The following is a 22,668-nucleotide window of genomic DNA, read 5'->3' as shown; positions in this document are numbered from 1 at the left end:
TCATTTATTTACGTTTTAAACATTGTCTCTCTATTTAATCAGGCAAATTCAAATTTCTAACGCGTTGAAGTTAATCATTTGGCAGTAATAGATAAACATAAAATGATGTAGACAGGATTTAGACTGGCTAATCAACTGCATAGTTACATCTTAACCAAAATAAAGCGTCGCAAATCCTTGAAAGACTTAAAGGTTGCATGAAATGACGCAAAAATCGGCATCGGTGATGCTGTAAGATCGTCGGAAGAGGAAAAAAATAGCGGACATCCTTGAAGCGGTACCTACTTTTCACGAATCCTTTATGCTAAAGGATCTATTCGAGAACAGCTATGATGGTGTGTGGTTTTTCGGGCTCACAATTGCTGACATGGCTTTCCACACTGTAAGTATCTAGCAATAAACAGAAGCATATCAAGACCTATTTTCATCGGCCTTTCTGTCTCCTCTACATGTCCTGCAGGTTTGCCCACAGTTTTAAGGTGTGGTTTGGATACAGTCTGTTCAAAGCGGTAAACTTTGACAAAAGACCCTAGTGGCCACGTGGGTTTAAACTCCGGCGCATTCTTCCGAATTTATTCAGTGGAAAACGTGACAGACGTTGCCCATCAAATTTTCCTGGAGGTACTTTTTTTTTAACGAGTCTCCCTTATACTGACACCACCTCGTCACCACCTCAGGCAGGTCAGAGGTCATGTTCCGGTTGTAAACAAGCTGGTCGCTTCACCGGGTAGGTTGACATTATCTATGGCGTATTTTCGTAATTTGCGTTCTGTGTTTTGAGAATTTATATGCCAACAAAATAGCCTACTCATAAAGATCCAAATCACAGTCGTGTATATATTAACCATAAATGAATTTTGAACTCATTAAACACGAGTAAACGATTACTGACATCATAAAAGTGCTTTTATTAGAAGGATACATAAATATTATGTTAAAACATTTTTTTATTAATATAGCACTGTCCGAGGGTCGAACAGTACATCAAGACTAGCAAATATATGCGTTGAACAAAAGTATACGACAAGTCTCTAAGCTATATTAGAGAAGCAGCGACTCGTAAATGTTGAACTGAAAAAAAGAAACCGCCAGGAATTCGGAAGAATGTTTCACGCCAGCCATTTTATTCGTTTCTTTCATTTTAAAAATCTAAGAAATAATGATTAACAACAATAAATACGTCACAGCGTAAAGACGTAATATAAAGCTATGAAAATACGATAGAAAACAATAATTATAACTTTGAAATGTCTCTGTTATCACATCCTTATGCTCAGACAAATATTAAAGTGGTTGATTCTTTCACATGAAATAAACTTCATCAAGAAATTTATCACGTAAAATTACAGGGGGGGGGGGGGGGGTCGAGACACATTAGAACGTTCTTAAAACATTCAACAGAACAATCCAGTTTGTTAAAATATTAAACAGTTTAATTAAAACGAAGTATTATAAATCTTATAAGTAATAAAGATGTATCAGTACGACACAACGCACTAAAAGTTCGATGCAAAAAATATCCTGCACAGGGATAGCCAGGAAAATATGTATTGATAAATATAAACATTCCAATGATTGCGCAAGAATAGCGCAATGTTATGCTGTCTTAAGAAATTAAAAGACAATATTAACATAGACGTTCAAGGATTGAAAGTTAAACAGCTAGAATATTAATTTAAGTACTTAATTTAAGTACAAGTCATGAGCCCAAGGGAAAAACGTGTGGTTTCCATCCACGCGGATCTCGCAGTTAGGCAAGAGCGACCGAGCGGCAGCCCACACAACTACAAGTTACACAGGGACTAGCCGTGACTATGACGTGATCGCACACAGCCCACAGCACACGATGCTGAAACAGCAGAGTGAAAGACAAAACGCTCGAACTTCAAAACCGAGCACTAGCAAATTCATTTCTGCTCAATGTGAAACGAAACGACGACTGAAAATGAGAAGTCCGGAAGGGGCAGGCAAAAAGGAAATACTAAAATTTACATTAAAAACAAAATCTAAATATATATAACTCAAAGGTGACTGACTGACATAGTGATCTATCAACGCACAGCCCAAACCACTGGACGCATCGGGATGAAATTTGGCATGCATGTAGATGTTATGACGTAAGCATCCGCTAAGAAAGGATTCTGCGGAAATCCGATCCCAAGGGGAGTTTCGGGGGCGTAATATATCGAAATTTCCAGTTTTTGGTAGGAAATCACCATGGCAACGGCTGTTGCTTTGTTGATGCTTCATTCGTCTCTATGGCAACGACCATTTCATTGTTAGTGCAGTCCTCATCACCGTTAAAATTTTGGCGGGTACTTTAAATATCAAAAATTGCCCTTTTTTTCAAGTATATATATTTTACAGACTTGAAACTTCGCAGTAATGTACCTTATGTTACGTAGGATGACATTTTCCGAAAATTAGATCCCATGGGTGGTTAAAACCAGGCAACAGTGGGTACTTTGTCTGCATGAGAACAGAATTTTGCATTGTTCATGCCTTCTGCGTCTCCATGACAACGGGAATCGCGCGGCAGTGGCGTACCCACAAGGGGGGCATGTATTATGAGCGGCGCAAGAGTGATCTGCCTGTAGACTGCCGTAGCGAAGTACGGGTACATCAGTTGTACGTTGCGTGCACGAGTCGGGAAACCATCGGTGCTATTCATTTTCTCTCCGGTACATTATACAGCATTGTAATACATTTTCACTGAATTTTTTTTTATTTACATTACTGTAAATGGGAGATGTGGCTTAATTTTTTCCATTAGTATTGTAATACCCCAAGTGCCTTAAAGAATAATTAAATAATAAGGTAAAAAGATTTGGAAGCTTTGATTACTGGGGCCCTCAATTAATAACCATAAAAGTCAACAACAGAGGTGACACTAGGAGTAAACAAAGAAAATTTAGAGACTCCCTACGAATACTTGGGAGTAAAAGGATCGTTATTATATATTAAATAAATAAAAACAACTGTTACGTCTATAGACTTCCTTATTTTATTAATCATTGTTCTTTCTTTTTTATAGATTAAATTTTCCTTAGTAAAGTCTGTTTTTCATTGATAAGTGATCTTATTTACATAACTCACAATTACACTTATTATATGATATTCCTTAACGTTATTTACGATAGGGCCGGCCCTGAATGTATAACAAAAATTAAAATATTTAAAAACAAGAATGAAATTAACATTGGTAACTTTAAAGGTTGTACATGTAGTCCTTCCAAAACATAATATAAATTTCTTCTCCTCGAACTGCTTTTTACTGTCCGCTGTCTTACTTGGGTTACACTATTTTTGAGTTCGTGAATAAAAAGATAGAATTATGCGGGTATCACCCGGGGCTGTAGGTAGACGGTGATCGAGGTAGTAGGCCTAATGATGTTGGATTCTGCGCAGGAACCGACTCCAGAGGTTCTGCCAGAGGATTTTGGTTGCCCCAAACTTGGAACCCTGTCTGAAACAGATGTCCAAATTCCAAAGAATTATACCTGTTTCCAGACAGTATACTTAAATGGCGCAAAAGGCCAATAGAGGGAAATTAAAGGGGGGGAATGACGTCAAGACTTACCAAAACAGGGTGTTGGTCCTGGCGCTCAGGAGAGGGCGTCTCGTCTCCGAAAACTCGAACCACGATTCGCGGTAGACACGGAAGTCATCATGCTTAATTAGAAAATAATTTATATAAAAATACTAAGTTTCTCAACTATTAACTAAACTACTGACTGGTTACTAATAATTTTAGATAGGGACTCCATCCCTTAGTCTGAGAAGACTACATAATATACGATGTCGATGATTCGCCGAAGATCGCAGATACAAACGGTACCAGTCAGTCAGGAGGCGCGTACCGAAGTCAGTTCAGAGCGGGATATCACCAGAATATCATAAGCGCGGGGTCTCTAGAGAATGGGAGGGGGGTTAGGCTCTGAGCCGAAAATTACCGAGTCCACCCGAAGGTGTCCGGCATAAAAAAATTAGATCTTACTGGAGTGACTGCGCGACTGAGGCGCTATCTTTGGGTGGCGAGAATAAGTACTAATAAATCGACTTGTGGCCGACGAGTGTGTCAAGCTAGGGGGTTAATGGAGTAACCAGTGGTGCCACCTAGCGGCCTGAGACATAAGGAGGGGAGAGAGGTTGTCGTTACCTCCGCGCGAGCGCGGTAGTGTCGGCGCTGCCGACGCCTCACAAGTGGCATTAGTTACCACAGCCGTCGCTAGGTGTCGCTAAAGTCCAGAATCGTAACTGCGGCTGTCAAGCCTGAGATGGCCTTGACTTCGGTTAACGTACCCGTGCGGTCGTCGCTCCTAGCCACTTCTGAGAAGAAAGTGGTGGGTGAGCAGGAGGAGGGCTTCAAAAAAAGCATGGTCTGTGGGACACAAGGCCCACGGGATCCTCCTGTCGTGTCTTGCTGCTAGTGAACCCTAAACCGATTCGTGACAGAGTTAGCAGGGCTCAGCACTGCTTCACAAGCTGCTGTAGGCAAAAGTAGACCCGCGAAGAAATAAAGTTACCGGCCCCGACGTGCCTGGAGGCGGGAGAAATATTAGCCAGAATGCTAGCCTAGCATGAGGCTGGGAAAGAGAATCAGCTCGCCTCTGAGAACAGAGGCTGAGGGCCTGGCCGTAAAGAACATAAGATGAGAGAAAAAGAAAAAAAAATATATTTCCAAAAATATTTAAGATTACAAAATTTTAAATAAACGTGCCTAAATCCCTAATACACGGCACATACTCCCCCGCGTTAAAGCGGAGCTTAGGGGAAAGCAAAAACAGAAACCAAAAACTTCAGTAGGACGAGTTACCAGGTTCGCCTGTATCCTACTACTTACATGCTAACACACAAAAAAAAGATTAAACACTCTTATGAACTAATGTGCACATTCTTAATGACTAACATGATTAAATTCATTATCTTAAATAAAATTATAACTTTAGTGGCCACTTAAACTAACACCTTATATTAAGTTTTCTTACAAACTAGTACCATGGATTTTTATTGTTACTTAATGTTACTACCTAGGTTTTGTATTCTTCGGTTAAACTCCTTATTGAGTCTTAAATATATATAACTGTATGGCATGCCAAGGCTTAGAGAAAGTAATCGCTCCTATTTTAAATTCGGATGCGCTTTCTTAAGGTGGGAGATGTGCGCTCGTGTCACATACTCTCCGGAACTGGGGTCGGCTAGACTCACAGTCACTGGGGTTAGAAATCGTTGGATCTGTAATGGTCCAGTCCAGCGATACGATAACTTTGCCGATCGCTTATCGATGGCCTTACTCTGCGGGTGTGCTTTGCACATTACCGTGTCACCTACCCTGTAGGGGTTAGGGGAGCGGTACTTATTGTACCTTCTCTGACTTGTTTGGTGAGCCAAATTTAAATTCCTACGCGCCTTTCTCCAAATCTCCGTGATGTCCTTGGGATCATCCGGCAGTAGGTCTTCGAGAGACCAAAGATTGGAAAGGGGTGTGTTGGGCTTATAAGTAAACATAATCTCAAATGGGGTGGATTTGTGTCCTTCATGTCGGGCATAATTAAATGCCATCTGTAACCACACCAAATTACTGTCCCATTTTTCCTGCGCATTCGCGTGGAACGCTATGAGCGCCGAACGAAGATTTCTATTAAATCTCTCCGCGTGCGAGGGTTTAGGGTAGTATGGCGATGTCGTCACATGCTGTATACCATGCGAGAAACACATGTTCTTGAAAGTTCTGGATGTAAACTGTGTTCCGTTGTCGGATACAATTATGTTTGGTAATCCTGAAGTTTTAAAAATGTGATTTTGTAATGCACGCACAGTGGTGTCAGCTGTAGACTTACGGAGTGGAATAAGCCAAACAAACTTCGAAAAGGCATCTATGCCCACAAGAATCATAGAGTGTCCGGATTTGGATCGAGGAAATGGCCCTACAAAATCAATAAAAAGTTTTTGCATAGGTCTTTCGGCTACTTCTGAGGCAAGAAAACCGTACTGTGTATTTTGTGCAGGTTTACTTAGTGCACATAGCTTACATAACTTAACTCGCTGTGTAATGTCCCGGTGCATTCCTTCCCAAATAAAATGGCGTCGGATACCTTGAATGGTTTTATAAATACCTAAATGAGCACCGAGAGGTGAACTATGGTAATATGTGAAAATCATATCACGCAGATTTTGTGGAAGGACAATTTTAAGGTGCCTTGACTGTTGTGTACGTTTTTGTAGAAGACCTTTAGCTAACTTATAAAATTTCGGAGCTGTACCAGTTTTAACTTGTTCAATTATTTTTGCCAAATATGGGTCGGCTTGTTGATGTGTTTGTATGTCCTGAAAAGCTAAGGGGAAATCGGTTAGGAGTGCCTGACACGAAATCTGAGGTTCCTCCTGAGATATTGTTTCGGAGGGGTTCTCGAACATTCGAGAAAGTGTGTCAGCCACAATGTTTTGAGTACCGCGAATATGTTGAATATTAAATTTGAGAGAAGAAATTTTGGTGATCCACCTTCCAAGTTTTCCTAATTGTTTAGGGTGAGCTAACAGCCAAGCGAGTGCCTGATTATCAGTTTCCAATAGAAATTCCCTATGTTCCAGAAACTGTCGGAATTTATCAATACCAAAAACTACTGCTAAACATTCCAATTCATACACCGAAGATGCTTTCCTTTTCTGAAAAGTTAATGTACGTGAGGTGAAGGCAATGGGTTGCCTGGCACCATCTATTTCCTGAGACAATACCGCCCCTATAGCAACACTTGAGGCGTCTGTTTGTAAAATAAAGGGTTTACTAAAATCTGCCATGCGCAGAACAGGTGGATTCGCTATGGCTTCTTTCAAGAAATTAAATGCCTTGTCTTGTTCAGGACCCCAAATATATTGTGTATTTTTCTTACGTAATGCATTCAAAGGTGCCGCATGCTCGGCGAAATTTGGTATGTATTTGGCATAAAATTTATCCATTCCAATAAAACGAGCTATGCCCTTTGTGTCTTTAGGTGGTTTGAATTCCCTGATCGCCTGTGTTCGTTCTGGATCAATTGTAACACCTTTGTGTGATACCAAATGTCCAAGAAAAGAAATTTCGGAAGCACAAATTTTACCTTTTTTGTATTTACAGTGAGGCCTGCCTTGCGCAGTCTTTCAAGGACAAGCGTCAGATGCTGGATGTGTTCCTCAAAACTTTCTGAATAAATTACAAGATCATCTAAATAATTGTAAACAAATTTAAATTTTAAATCTCCCACTACTTGTTCAAGAAGTCGTGTGAGTACTTGAGCACCTGTGGCCAAGCCGAAAGGTACCACATTATACTGGTAAAGATTCCAAGGTACGCAAAATGCGGTAATAGGTTTTGAGTCTTGCGTGAGTGGGATCTGATGGTACGCCGAATTGAGATCGAACACACTGAAATACCTGGCCTTACTAAACCAATGAAAGGCCGAGTTCAAATCTGGGAGGGGTGTTTGCGGTATTTTAATCTGTTTGTTCAGTTTTCGATAATCAGTGACGAAACGTTGTTCCGTGCCCTTGGGCACTAGAAATGCAGGTGAACTGAAAGGAGAATTAGAAGGTTCTATCACCTTATTATCTAACATTTTCTGTACGTGTTTTCTCATAATTTCCATTTTAGGACCTAAAAGTTGATAAGGGTGACTTTTGACTGGCGTGGTATCAGTCAATTCAATTTGATATTCAATTAGGTTAGTTCGACCTAATTTCTTAGTTAGCACATCTGAAAATTCATTACACAAATCTTGAATAGCAACTTGTTTACTGGGCTCGAGATGATCCAGGGACAAAGAATTTCTCTCGTCAGTGTTGGTAGAAACATTAGTAATTTGTCCTGACCTTTTATTTTCAGGTTCCACGAATGATATGACAATTTTTATTAAATTTAAATACAAAACTTCCTGCTTGTAGATCAATTAAAATACCTGTTTTAGCGATGAAGTCGGAGCCTAGAATAAGCTGCGTGGCTAAGTTTTCTGCCACAAGAAAAGGGAAATTCCAAGTGAATAATTCTATCCTGATTTTCACTATAGCCACTTTGGATATACTAATTGGTTCGTCCGCTGCAGTAAAACAGCGCACATCCGTGACTTCTGTTTTCAGAACCTGCTTGTTCTTCTGTAATTCCCTAAACAAATCACCTGAAATAAAACTACGTGTAGCTCCTGTATCTATCAGACCAATAATTTGATTTTTGCCAAACATTGCTTTAGTGTATGGTAATACAGTTCGGACGTGACCGAAAATGTTGTGACACTTACGTTTTCCTTTGTTAGTCAGGCTAACACATGTTTTGCAAATTCTTGTGAATTTCTCAGAATTTTCTTTATGATTAATTTGCTGTGTTATAATCTTCTGTTTGTGTTTTCTGTCTTTTTCTGTGTATTTCTTACGTTTATTTTTCTTGTGTTTTTGTTTTCCTGTGTTATGCATTTTTTGATTTTCATCTTGTTTTTGTGATTCATTAGTATGCACATTATGCACTGAAAAATTCCTCTCGGATGAAGTTTTAGGTGGACCAGGTAGAAATTTGCCTGGCCACCGCCTTACGCGTTTTTTGCATTGTTGAAATTTGGTTTGAAATTTTTGTGGTTACACTGCTCAATGTAATGTCCTGTTTGCTTGCAATAATTACAGAAAGGTGTTTGTTGTTGTATGTTCTTGTTTGAACCATACTTATTATTTCTGTAGTAGTTTGTTTTCTGTTGTGGGTGGCTATTCTGTTGTTTCGTGTATGGAAAACTATTTGCAGTTTCTGCCTGAGAATCATGCTTATCCACGGACTTCGCTGACCTGTTTCTCTGAGTGTCTGCATATTCGTAACTCATGGCCTGTATACAGAGTTGATCTAGTTCTACAAAACTCCGTGGCCTAGCCTGGAAAACAGCGCGTGAGCGCTCTGCCTGATTTAGTCCGTCTACTATGCAACTAACAATTTCGCTCTCTGATACGCCCAATCTCAGAACCGCCGCGGCTTCTCTGATTGATGCTACATAGTGCGGCAATGCTTCATTACTTCGCTGTAGCCTGTTGTACCATTCCAAACGGTAATTTGTCAAAAGTCTAGCAGGTATAAAAAAATTTAAAATTTCTTCGTGGTATTTGTCAAAAGAGTAACTATTTTCTATTGCTTGACTCGTTCTTTCACTCAGTGGTGGTTGGGTGTAGGGAAAAGCTATCTCCAACAACTGTTTGTCAGGAATGCCCCCTTTCTGTCTGATTTTAATTAAGTGCCTTATGAATTCGATTAATTTATCTGGGTCAAGACCACTTGTTTCTGGAAAACCAACAAGTAATCTCTCGACTGGATGGGCAATTTTCCCATAACAGCTATACTCAGCCGCCCTTGGCGTAACTGGTAATGTTGTTTCTGGTTGATTCTGCGTTGATGGCGGCGGTGGGGATGGTAGGGATTGGAGTTCCTTGCCCGGATGTCAATAAAGAATGAAACTGGGAATATGGATTAAAATATGGCTGGTTTGTGGCGAATGGGAAAAACAAATTTTGTTGTGTTAAAGGATGTGGATTTGCAGGCAAGTTACCGGAAAATGTGACACTGGTGATGGGAGCTGTAGAAGCATGCGTGCCTGAGGGAATTTGAATGGTGGCTGCTGGGATGGGAGGGGTTGAAACCGTGATGAGTGATTGAGATGTTGATGTTGATGAAATGGGTGGAACCTGCCTTGTTTGACACAAAGATACTTGTGTGTCGGGTTGCCTTATTTCCTGAGGAAATTCCGGATTTTCACTCTCTACATTTCCTAGTGTTTCCATTCCTAGGCTTTCTGCCTGGGCATTGTTGGCCCGGAGGTCCTGTTGAGTTTCTAATTGAGCTGCCCTAGCTTTCAATTTAATTTGGAAGGCGTTTGTCTGTTGCAGACAACGATTTAGCTCTGTTCGATAAACACCATTGAGCACATCTGCGGAAAGTACCACAAGATTTTCCAGTCGTCTGGTGACATGCTCTAATCGCATAATGTGTCGCTTTACATTGGGCAAATTCTCTTCCACATCTGAATAACTTACAAAAGCAGCTATGTCGTAAAATTTGGAGCAAGCTATGTTGAATTCCTCAAGTATTTCTAAATTTAGATTATGTACTGAGGTAGGTAACTTATCATGTACTGCGGCTCGAAGCCTTTTTCGCAGCTCTTGCGCATTTCCAGTAGTTGGTAAATTACGCAACTGCAACTCGTAACTTAATTCATCTACTAGTAATAGCTCCGGAGTAATCATCCTGTCCGGATTCATAGTATTACACAAAACAAAACACTACCCTCTTAAAATTATCTCTTACTTTAAACTTATAAATACACTTAAATATAGCTTATGATTAAAACAATTGCTTTATTGCGTGGGAAGTATGTGCCTTCATAATTTATTATTATTATTACTACGCGCGTCGGGAAATGAACAGTGTACTCGGGTGTAACAAGCCGTCAGGTTAGCTGGCACAACACAGTACCTACAATGAACGTCACATCAGCCGGCAGGACTGACCTTGGCGCGTAGCACCTTTAACAAGGGTAGTGCGGGGGGGGGGAGTATCTTGTCCAGCGGACACGTCTCTGTTGATAAGCCACGCGCGCGGGCTGAGTCGCGTGGGCGGGCAGCCAACTGCCTCTCGGCGCGCGCTCAGATGTAAACACCGAGACCAAAGTGCAGCAAAACTTATGATAATTTTAAAATTCAAGGGTCAATTTAGCTACTACGTGTATCAGCGGACAGTTCACAAATTACTTACTACAAAAATATTCTAAGTGACAAAAAAAATATAAAAACAAATTTTTTATTCAACTTTTTTTTTAAATTTTAATTTTAGGTATGACCTTTCAACTTAGGTATGCCTATAGACGTAACCATGCTCTGCTACCATTTTGTAATACCCCAAGTGTCTTAAAGAATAATTAAATAATAAGGTAAAAAGATTTGGAAGCTTTGATTACTGGGGCCCTCAATTAATAACCATAAAAGTCAACAACAGAGGCGACACTAGGAGTAAACAAAGAAAATTTAGAGACTCCCTACGAATACTTGGGAGTAAAAGGATCGTTATTATATATTAAATAAATAAAAACAACTGTTACGTCTATAGAATTCCTTATTTTATTAATCATTGTACTTTCTTTTTTATAGATTAAATTTTCCTTAGTAAAGTCTGTTTTTCATTGATAAGTGATCTTATTTACATAACTCACAATTACACTTATTATATGATATTCCTTAACGTTATTTACGATAGGGCCGGCCCTGAATGTATAACAAAAATTAAAATATTTAAAAACAAGAATGAAATTAACATTGGTAACTTTAAAGGTTGTACATGTAGTCCTTCCAAAACATAATATAAATTTCTTCTCCTCGAACTGCTTTTTACTGTCCGCTGTCTTACTTGGGTTACACTATTTTTGAGTTCGTGAATAAAAAGATAGAATTATGCGGGTATCACCCGGGGCTGTAGGTAGACGGTGATCGAGGTAGTAGGCCTAATGATGTTGGATTCTGCGCAGGAACCGACTCCAGAGGTTCTGCCAGAGGATTTTGGTTGCCCCAAACTTGGAACCCTGTCTGAAACAGATGTCCAAATTCCAAAGAATTAGACCTGTTTCCAGACAGTATACTTAAATGGCGCAAAAGGCCAATAGAGGGAAATTAAAGGGGGGGAATGACGTCAAGACTTACCAAAACAGGGTGTTGGTCCTGGCGCTCAGGAGAGGGCGTCTCGTCTCCGAAAACTCGAACCACGATTCGCGGTAGACACGGAAGTCATCATGCTTAATTAGAAAATAATTTATATAAAAATACTAAGTTTCTCAACTATTAACTAAACTACTGACTGGTTACTAATAATTTTAGATAGGGACTCCATCCCTTAGTCTGAGAAGACTACATAATATACGATGTCGATGATTCGCCGAAGATCGCAGATACAAACGGTACCAGTCAGTCAGGAGGCGCGCACCGAAGTCAGTTCAGAGCGGGATATCACCAGAATATCATAAGCGCGGGGTCTCTAGAGAATGGGAGGGGGGTTAGGCTCTGAGCCGAAAATTACCGAGTCCACCCGAAGGTGTCCGGCATAAAAAAATTAGATCTTACTGGAGTGACTGCGCGACTGAGGCGCTATCTTTGGGTGGCGAGAATAAGTACTAATAAATCGACTTGTGGCCGACGAGTGTGTCAAGCTAGGGGGTTAATGGAGTAACCAGTGGTGCCACCTAGCGGCCTGAGACATAAGGAGGGGAGAGAGGTTGTCGTTACCTCCGCGCGAGCGCGGTAGTGTCGGCGCTGCCGACGCCTCACAAGTGGCATTAGTTACCACAGCCGTCGCTAGGTGTCGCTAAAGTCCAGAATCGTAACTGCGGCTGTCAAGCCTGAGATGGCCTTGACTTCGGTTAACGTACCCGTGCGGTCGTCGCTCCTAGCCACTTCTGAGAAGAAAGTGGTAGGTGAGCAGGAGGAGGGCTTCAAAAAAAGCATGGTCTGTGGGACACAAGGCCCACGGGATCCTCCTGTCGTGTCTTGCTGCTAGTGAACCCTAAACCGATTCGTGACAGAGTTAGCAGGGCTCAGCACTGCTTCACAAGCTGCTGTAGGCAAAAGTAGACCCGCGAAGAAATAAAGTTACCGGCCCCGACGTGCCTGGAGGCGGGAGAAATATTAGCCAGAATGCTAGCCTAGCATGAGGCTGGGAAAGAGAATCAGCTCGCCTCTGAGAACAGAGGCTGAGGGCCTGGCCGTAAAGAACATAAGATGAGAGAAAAAAAAAAAAAAAATATATTTCCAAAAATATTTAAGATTACAAAATTTTAAATAAAACGTGCCTAAATCCCTAATACACGGCACAGTATAGCCGTGCGAAGCCGGGTCGGGCAGCTAGTTAAAAAATAAAGCCGAACAAACCTGACCGTTGAACGAGACACGGCACTCTTTGCGTGGTTTACTTAACTGTTCAGTCTCACAGGCACGGTCAAAAAACAGCAGAAAGACAGCAGACGAAAACACTCATTAACCAGTGAACTGCCATTTAAAATTAACTTTAACGGTGTAGCTGTCGTGTACCTGAACACAAAAAACCGTCAGTTACTCCTATAAATTTCGCGATTCGTGCTAGGCACCGCTCTCGTCGCAAAAAAAAAAAGTAAAAACGGCTAAGTGGCTAAGTGGAATGTACGTCGCGAGTACTTGACTGTAAAACTAGACTCTACTCGATCGACGACACAGTTTCGAGCCTAGCTGGAAACAAGTTAACTAAATGCGAAACAAGGAAGGAATGAGAACGAGAGAGCCGCTCGCAGCCCTGATGAAGCGTGAGGGGAAGAGGGGAACTCTCATCAGTACAAACAAAAAAAGCGGTAGGAACGGGAAAGGAGGGGAAACACGAGAAAGACGGACTACGGCGCACGCGCACTGGCGACAGGTCGACCTGAAGCTATGTCACCACTCTGGAGTCTAGTCCGACGCCACAGTTCGCGACCGCCCCACTTACACGATCATATTACACAGCCACAATGAGTGCTAACTGGCAGCACGACGGGAAACGGCATAAGCCGCCCCCAAAATGACCAGACCTGACCAAACCAATGCGGACTAAAAGTCCAAGTGCCCCACCCTTGCATAGTAGAACTTCTACCACGCCCCACTCTTCTTCCAGGACCATCCTTCTATTCCTGTAATCCACCTGCTTGTAATAATGCATGACCTTTGCATCCCGCATGTATGTGCCCAGGGTTTTACCTCTGTCTATGGAGGTTTTATCTGGGCCCAACTTATCTAGTTTTAGTCTAGAATTAAGAGTGAGGGGAGTTAGTCATGGCGAAAACGTCTGCCATGGCTGGCCAATCCCCTCCTAGCACATGATGCACGTGACCTTTACTGCATGGTTAAAAACCCGCATGTTTAGAGCGTATAGGGCTTGCCCTGAGACGCACTTAGAGTCTTCCCTACCTAGACCCCTCCCTTACACACTTAGTTTTAACTTAGGTTAGGAGAAAAAAAAACGGCGCACGCGCGGTAACCGACGAATTTCAAAAGTCCGTTGCAATATGATAATTTTTAACCCTCAAAAATATTGAAAATATTTTTTTCTTATCAGTTCAGCCTGTGCTAGTGGCATGAAATATTGCCAGGGGAGAGAAAAAAAAAACTGACATTTCATCTAAGATGCTTGCAGATTTTTTTACATTGCGATTTTTTTTCACATTGTTTGCCGTAACTGTCTGAGCTGCAGTTTCCCAGCGGGACGCTTGCAACACCATGCCGCCGATAGCGTCTTGTACTGCCAGTCCTTTCTGCCGCATTGCTGCGACCCCGGCACCGTGTCCAGGGGGGGAAGCCTAAGATGTACATCAAGTTCTGTCCCTACCCGAGCACGCCCGAATATTCACCTTCGGCCAACCTCGGGTTTATTTATATATATTTATATTTCTCTGTTTATTTTAATGTAGCTATACTAACCTAACTAACCGTCCATAGAGTTTTAAAGTGTTTTAATGTAGCTAACCTAACCGACCACTTTTAATATTTGAATCCATTTTTCCTGCGCAAAAATAAAACAAATCCCGAGGTTGGCCGAAGGTGAATATTCGGGCGTGTTCGGGCAGGGACAGAACTTGATATATATCTTAGGCTTCGCGAGTCCGGGGAGTGAACTTCCCGACAAGTGACCCACCAGTTGAAGCCAGCGCCTTCTGGTCGTCGAACAGGAACCCTGACCATCGGGCCATTTACGTCCATCCCTCAAGACTACCTCCTTTCTGCTCATTATCCATTAACATATTTTACCTTCACCGAGAAGTAGTTCGTTTGCCCTTAACAGTACATCTGTCCGCATTTGATGAAACAAATATACACATTTGAGCCGAACAAATATTTTGTAGGCCCAAAAAAAATACGGTTTCGTAGATCCAACTGTATATATTGTACTGCCTACAAAATCAATTTGGCTAGGCCTGCAATATATTTTGTTACAGAAAGTAAATATTCATTTTTACATACACAAACAATTAATTGGTTGTATCGAAGAAACTAATTGTTGTGTCCATGCTGAGAATAACCTCACGCTATGTTAACATGTGAAGTGGATGTAATAGTCAATTAAAAAAAAAAGGTTTTGTACAGAATTACACTTTTTTTGTAATTGGAACAATAAATGTAACCATTGATGCGTTATGACGAAGGCTTTGTTAAATTTTCTATCTATCTGTATTTTGAATGTTATCAAACGTATGTTTCACGCCAGCTTATTTTTGTAGCGAATGCGACAACTTTTTTTTTTTTTTTTTCCCACGGACTGATTGAACGGCAATCGATGGGGCTGCGGTGCATAAAAACTCAGCAGACCAGACGCTCGGACAGATTTCACGCCGCCAAGCGCCAAACCTGTTGGAAAAAAATTGGTTTCTGAATGACGTCACGACAGCAAGCGTCGTTCCACGCTTGACTCGTCCCGCCGCTGTGCGATCTGCTACTGCCATTCGCCGAGAGTTCTCTCTTTCCCTCACGTGCGCATGAAGGGTCGAACCTTCTTGTACCGCATTTTCTTTAAAAAAAAAAGAAGAGACGTCGACTTTTAATGCACGAGCTGAAGGGATCACTTTGCGTGTTCCGCACAAGAGTGGTCTAAGTGACACATGCTTCACGAAGTTGGACGTCGTTGGGAATTGTTTCGAACCTTTTGGAGAGTATTTGCGGGTTTTTCAGAATGTGCCTTGAATCGAGGAGCTCAACTCACACACGTGTGTCACTCACTGGTCACAGAAATGAGCTGAAACGCTCTTTCGTTTCGAATTTTACTATCTGTTGGGTTTCTGTCTTGTGAATGGATTGGCCTTCGTGGAAAATGGGGTCACCTTCCTTGATAATACGGCATACATCGCGTAGTTTTTGTGTAAGGAATTAATCAAAACAACATGTTTGCACACAAACACACACACCAACACACACACACACACACACACGCACACATGGGGTGAGTCTGAATTCGATCAACAATTTTAGGCTGAAGGTTCACCACGACAAAATAAGTTGGGAAACTTTATACGACCTATGGTCTTCCCAAGGCTAGCATGCATCTTTCAAGTTGAGTCGAACAAAATTTTCATAATTAATAATAGAGAAAGTATTTAAGATGAAACACAGAGCTTCTGGAGTATGTTTAATTCCATTAGGTTATACAACCACCACGATATTTGTCGCTAAATTATTTACTTGAAATAATTGGGGGTTAACACCTTTATTTTACAAATATTTTTGTGTCGTGCCTATAGAAAGAAATCATCACATTATTTTATGTGCAATAATTTGAGGAAAAAATTAAAAACATAAATAAAGATATTCGGGCTGGGGTTTGAACTCAAATCTTCCTGAAGTACGGTGTTTAATAGTATTTAAAATTTATATCAAAATTGATAAATTTTCTTTTCTTCACCAACGAACCAGGAATCACATTTTTTTCTTATAATTATTATTTTGACCATTTTATTAACTTGGTCAAATGTGTGAGAACTTTGGACGAGGCAAATGCAGACCCGGGACTCGAACCCGGAGCCCCTCGCACCGTCAGTCTGTGTACATCCTACCGCACCTTTGCGCTATTTGCTGGGTAATGCTATTCACTGTGGCGCTCTTGACTTGAACTGAACTATATTTAAATATTTCTGGGTAGGGGGTAGAAAACTACAGTTCTTGAAACTTCCCACATACCTCTCTCAAAATCTCTCTCTTACCAAATATTCAGGGTGTATTGGAACTATCCGCCGAAGCTGCAACAGCATCTGTTGTGGGCTCAAATGGTAAAAAGAAATACGAGAGACAAAATAGTCGTGAAGTGTCCTGGATGCAGCGGCGCCTAGCACACGCAGCTGAAAGTGCACTCACGTAGGGCAGGTTGCATACCACCAGGCGACCCCACAGCAGCACACACAACTACCACAGTACTCAGTCTTACGACCGTTTACACCACTGGAGTTATCAAATAATTCTTCATTTGAACCAAGTTAACTGATAAAAACTGTTGCCACTGTATTTTTTTTTTATGTGAACCAAGTTCGTTTCTTTCGCATTTTGGACGGTTCAATGATTAGAACGAGTTTCATTTTTTATTGTGTAAAATAATATTTGTTAATATTGTTAAATATTCTTTTATCGATAAATTATTTTATTTTATTATTGAATCATGTTGTATTTTTGAAAAAGCAAGAAAGATCATCCAGAAATCAACAAAATATACGAGCATTTTTTCTCTTACGAGGCAGTAACTTTTTTTATAAAATAAATTATCAGGAATAATTAATCAAACATGTGCTTACAGTGCATAACCAAAAGTTTAAGACCACAGTATATTCAAGATAAAAAAACCTAGTTTATATTATTTTATTTATAATTTCATGAATATGTTGTGATTAGTGCCGATCATGAGATTTTTTTCTATAAAAAAAATGCGATATGATATGTTTTTAAGATACATTTTTTTTTAAATTTGATACTTATTATAAATACCTACAATTTTTAGGTATCAAAAATGTTGTAAATACTAAACCATTTGGTTGATTTATTTATCAACGTTTCTTTCTAGTATTTTAAGATGAGTAAAATCATTTTGAAAAAATAAATGTCGAATTGTAAATTATCTTGCAATCTCAATTTATCTATATGAATTAACAGGAAAAAGAAACAGAAAATTTTTCCGGAGGAGAAATGTTCTGACACTAAGGTTCTATTACTTATTTTGAAACAAATTAAGCAGAGAAAATAGGTAAATATAATATAATCGAAAGTAAATACACATGAAATTGACTTTAAAATTACAATAACATTGAAGGAAATGCAAACATGCAGATACTATGAACGAATGTAAAAGCTTGTAAGACGTCTCATAAATGGTACTGCACGCACCTGGAGCAGTGTTGGGTGATTCACGCGCAGATAATCGATACAGAGTGGGGATCGCTGGTCGCTTCGTGGTCGACAGTAATCTCTGCGGCGGCGGCCTGGGCATGGTCCACGACCACTGCGCTGTCCGAGCCGCGAGCGGGAATCGAGCGCGTATAGTTTCGTATCCGAGCAGCTCTCGCCCGATAATCGATTGTTTATCGGATTATCACTGTGTCGTACTTGTTTTCTTGGCGCGTGAGTGGTAATATTCCGGTCCCTTCCTCTTGGATAGGTTAGAAAGAGTAAAAGGCCAATACGGAAGGCTACAGAAGACCGAGACTCAATGGAAAGTTCTTGTCTGACGTGTTTTAAAGTTTAATGTGACAACAGAGGTTTACTGGACAGCAATAAAATTCAAGAGTTTTAACAAAAATGAAAACTCTTTCAAACACTTGATACCTTGATTCTTTTATTTTATATTATATATAGGTTTTGTTTGGCTCTTGATGTAACATTAATACAACACAGTATGGTTATTTATTTGATTTTAAGGTTTTACTTTTTTCTAAGAGGAGTTAACAAAAAATTTAAACCATTTTAGATATCATGAAGTGGAGTGAGACCTCATCACTTTGTACTTAGAGTCAAATACCCAGCATAAATAAAAATTTTGCTGTAGGTTAATCACATTATCAAAAATGTAAAAAATAAAAATAAAGTTTTGCCATCGGATTCAGAATCAACCATTCACATTTCATGCTGTGAGAATTTCGCACGTGCCGAAAGGTAAGAAGAAAGCTTTCCTTAAATTTGTAGTCCCTCCATGGCGGCAGAGAAACTGAGGAAACTCATCAGCCGCCAGGCATGCCGGCGATATTCACATACTGTACCGCGTGACATGATGACATGATGACATGTTCTCACATTTTTACACCATGGCGTTAAAAGAAGAAAGTCTTCATGACCTTGCCAACGAATGAAGTACAGAGAGTAACACTTGAAGCTACACTTATCTGAACTTAAAAAAAAGTATTGAAAATATTTTTAAACAAAAATTTAGTTATTTAAACACATTACACAAATTAATAATCTTGATGTTTTTCTTTTTAAATTTAAGCAGTTTATTGTCCAAAATGCTTGAAATTATGTTAAACCAACAACCTTGATTGGGATATGATGAAAAATACACTGATGTCGCACAGACGTTACAAAAGAGATACAGTGATATAATAACACATTATTAGAAACGTTACAAATATTTGAGGCACGCCTTACGTTGAAACATTTAAATTAAAAAAAATATATATAAGACAGTTCGCCATTTACAAAACCAGAAATAAACAAAGGTAAATTAAGTTGAGAATAAGTCACACGACATCTGTGCAGTGGCACAGTTGTTTCACAGAGATATCGTTCGCTTTATCTCATAAAAAAGCGCTCCTTGCATAAATACTCTGAATTCATACCAGTGTGTTTAACATTCGTCAGGCGTACAGCATGCACACAAAGAGTATTACTATCAAGCCATGGGGAGAAGCATAACCACAGTTCTGACTCGAAAATAGTAAATAACGCAAGAAAAACCAACCTCATTGTTCGTTCAGATATTTGGATGAAACGGTGAGTTTCCGACGAACCTGAGCATCAAAACGACGGAGAAAATGTAATTTTAAAAATAAGTTCGTATAAAATGACCAGAAGTAGGAGAAAGGGCAAAGTGCTGCGTTGAATGGACCTGCAACGCTACTGTGAAAAGAAATAATCGGATTACTTTCACTTTCCGTTCTATAGCCAAGCCTGATTATGTTGTATTGCACGCGCACTACTGCAGATATTCCATTGAAACAATGCATGTAGACAAGATAACAGTGGGGTATGGTTTACGTTATTCAGCACTTGTGAAAGAGATATACGGGTGCGAAATCGATTTCGTTACCTTTCTTTCCCGCCTAATTCAAACAGTGGCAAGGATGGAGACTAATTGGGACGAGTTAGGGACACATATGTTATGGTAAAATGTAGGTTTATTAAACGGATTAAAAAATATATTTTTCGAAGTAAAGGTGAAGTTCAACAATATGCAATATGAACACATTATAATGAAACGAAATAGCAATTAACTTACAGTAAAAAAAAACCCAACAACAACAACAACAACAACAACAACAACAACAACAACACCAACAACAACAACAACAACAACAACAACAACAACAACAACAACAACACCACCAACACCTTTTATCGTTGAATGGACTAAAAATTAAAAAAATAAATAAAATTTAAATTTAATTTTAAGGTTTTTGTCCAATAGGCAAAAATTGCATCACAACTCTGTATAACTAAAACGTGGGGTGCTTGGTATCATTTGTTGTAATGATAATTCAAAACCCTAATAAATGTGAAGACACTAATTAATTTTCGATGTTTTTTGACGCAATCAAGGTCTCGAAACGTATTTGAATTTTTTAGTTAAAGTACAGAGTAAAACCAGGTTCACTAAATAAAACACTGGCATCTACCCCTGGTGGGATTCGAACCCACAATCCCCGGTTTAGGAGACCGATGCCTTATCCGTTAGGCCACAGGGGCTCAGGTTGGCTTGTAAATACAATATGTTCTTTTAACGTTTTTAGCCGTTCTGTAACGCAATATTTTTATTTAATTATTTTTCAAATTCGATAGATAGTGTTTAAAAATTTTCTTTTAGTATGTTTTACAGAATGATTGGGAATAACTTGTTTACAAACTGTTCTATTAATACGCTAATAAGTGGTAACTTTCTTTAACAAAATAATTATTACCTAGTTATTTAAAAATAAAAACCCATATGTGTACTAAATATATCATACAGTGGTTGAGGAACTATATCTTACCAAACATTAACTGTTAAAAAAAAGTTAAAATCTATTATTTGCGCAGTTTATTTTTTGCATTAGCGTTTCACCTTTAGCCATGAGGCTGGGTTTGGTCAATTCGTAATTTACTGACGTCATGGCTTGTTGGTCGGGGCCACGTCTGTGGAACTGATGGTGTGCTCGACGTTTCGGTATGCCATATTACTGCCATCTTTAAGGGTAATAGACAACAGTCGTCCTTCACCCAAGATGACTGCTACAAGCTATGCCGAAACGTCGAGCCAACCCAAGGCTTGACCATGTCTGTATGATTACACGGTAAGTGTATGAAGCCGTTTTTTTCCCTTCTGTTAATTGTTTGCCAAACTAGTTAGCCGGCCAAAACATTGGCTGACGTGTAGTGTTCGCATCGTAGAAACAGTTTTAAATTACTATTATTTATGTAAGGAACTGTTAAAAAAACGTAGATTTTAATTCATACTTACTAACCATTTCCGCTATGTTTTAAGCGGAACAATATGGCGATGGAGAGGTTAAAAAGTAACTTCAACTACGTCAGAATCTTGACGCTGCCGGAATAATTCCGCTAGCAGAATGACTTAAATACGACAGAAATTTGCTAAACCCTATTCTTGAACACGCGTTCGCGGATTGTGTATCGGATTGACGTCACAATCTGTCGGAATTATTCCACCACCTCCTTGGCTGGCAAAATCGCAATTCCGCTGGAGGTTTTTTGAAAGTTATTTGTTCTTCAGAACTTCAATTTGTTGAAAATGTAGGCTCTATTTTCGTTATGAAAAACTTCAAAATCATGTGGATGGTTAACTACATTTACATTTTATAAAATAATGCGGATACTTAAGTTATATTAGGTTAGCTACATTTAAAACCAGCAATAACTTATTCACCTCGTATACATTATGTGATTTATGTTTAGATAAAAATACGCGACTTGATACTGTATAAGTAGGCCTTTTACACAGTCGTAGATTATATTCGATTGAAAATTAATTTTGTCCTAAAATAAAACAAACATGATTTAAATAAACGCATAAGGGATGGGTATTAGCATAATCCCAATTTACTGCATTTAAAAATTGCAACACAAGTGTCCTTCCACCCTAAAAATTCGTGTCGTGAGAAATATTTTGTGAATGAAACATTGTATTGGTTTTTGTGATAGGCAATGTCAAACAGTATCTTAAATATTGACGTAAGTTAATTTGAAAATTATGATAATTTTCGCTGTTTAGAAATTTGAGATGCATTTGTTAATCGTGTTTTGTCCTTATAACGTAATCCATTTTTCATACTAAATATTGCAAAAAAAAAGTTGTCATAGTTTGATTGGACAGGACTACAAGGGTATGCTTTTTTAAGCCATTAATTTTTATTCGTAAAAAGTATACTTATTCCAGGATTGAAATGCATTCCAAAGAAATCTAGTTATATATGAATTTCAATCAATTAACATTTATTGTGAATATAAAGGTTATCCATTTTACACATCCCTAGCTCACAAACCTAGCCTACATTCCTGCCATGCAGGTAGATGGATACACGTGGAAAATATCCTTTAAAACAACACACACCAATAAAAGCCCTCACTAGTATTACTAAACAAACAATTTGGCAGAAAAGGAAAGTTGCCGAAAGAAATAATTTTGAGAAATTCAAAGATTGTTTCACAGAAGGTGCTACTCTAACAATTACTAATTTTCTCCCGCAATTTGCCAAGAAATAGCCCATAAAAGTTATAATTATGTAATGTCTTGTTTAGATTAAAATAATCGGTAATTATTCATTATTGCGTATCCAGTTGAATTTCAAAATAAAATATTAGAGTAAAAAGGAACTGGTTGTGTTTATGATGAGAAGATGTAGAATTTTTAATTTTTTTTTAAATATAAGTATAAAGATTTGATGT

At 39.3% G+C, this 22,668-nt stretch overlaps 1 non-coding gene across 1 annotated transcript; it reads right to left on the bottom strand.

Annotated features, from left to right (window-relative positions):
• Positions 1-20,399: 20,399 nt before the first annotated feature.
• Trnar-ccu (transfer RNA arginine (anticodon CCU)) lies at positions 20,400-20,472 on the bottom strand. Its single transcript has one exon. It is a non-coding gene; the product is annotated as a tRNA-Arg (tRNA).
• Positions 20,473-22,668: the final 2,196 nt, after the last annotated feature.

This window comes from Bacillus rossius, chromosome 6 (assembly GCF_032445375.1).
Source record: "Bacillus rossius redtenbacheri isolate Brsri chromosome 6, Brsri_v3, whole genome shotgun sequence".
NCBI lineage: Eukaryota > Metazoa > Arthropoda > Insecta > Phasmatodea > Bacillidae > Bacillus > Bacillus rossius.
Note: the sequence above shows the minus strand (reverse complement) of the source record. Positions and strands in the feature narration are given on the sequence as shown.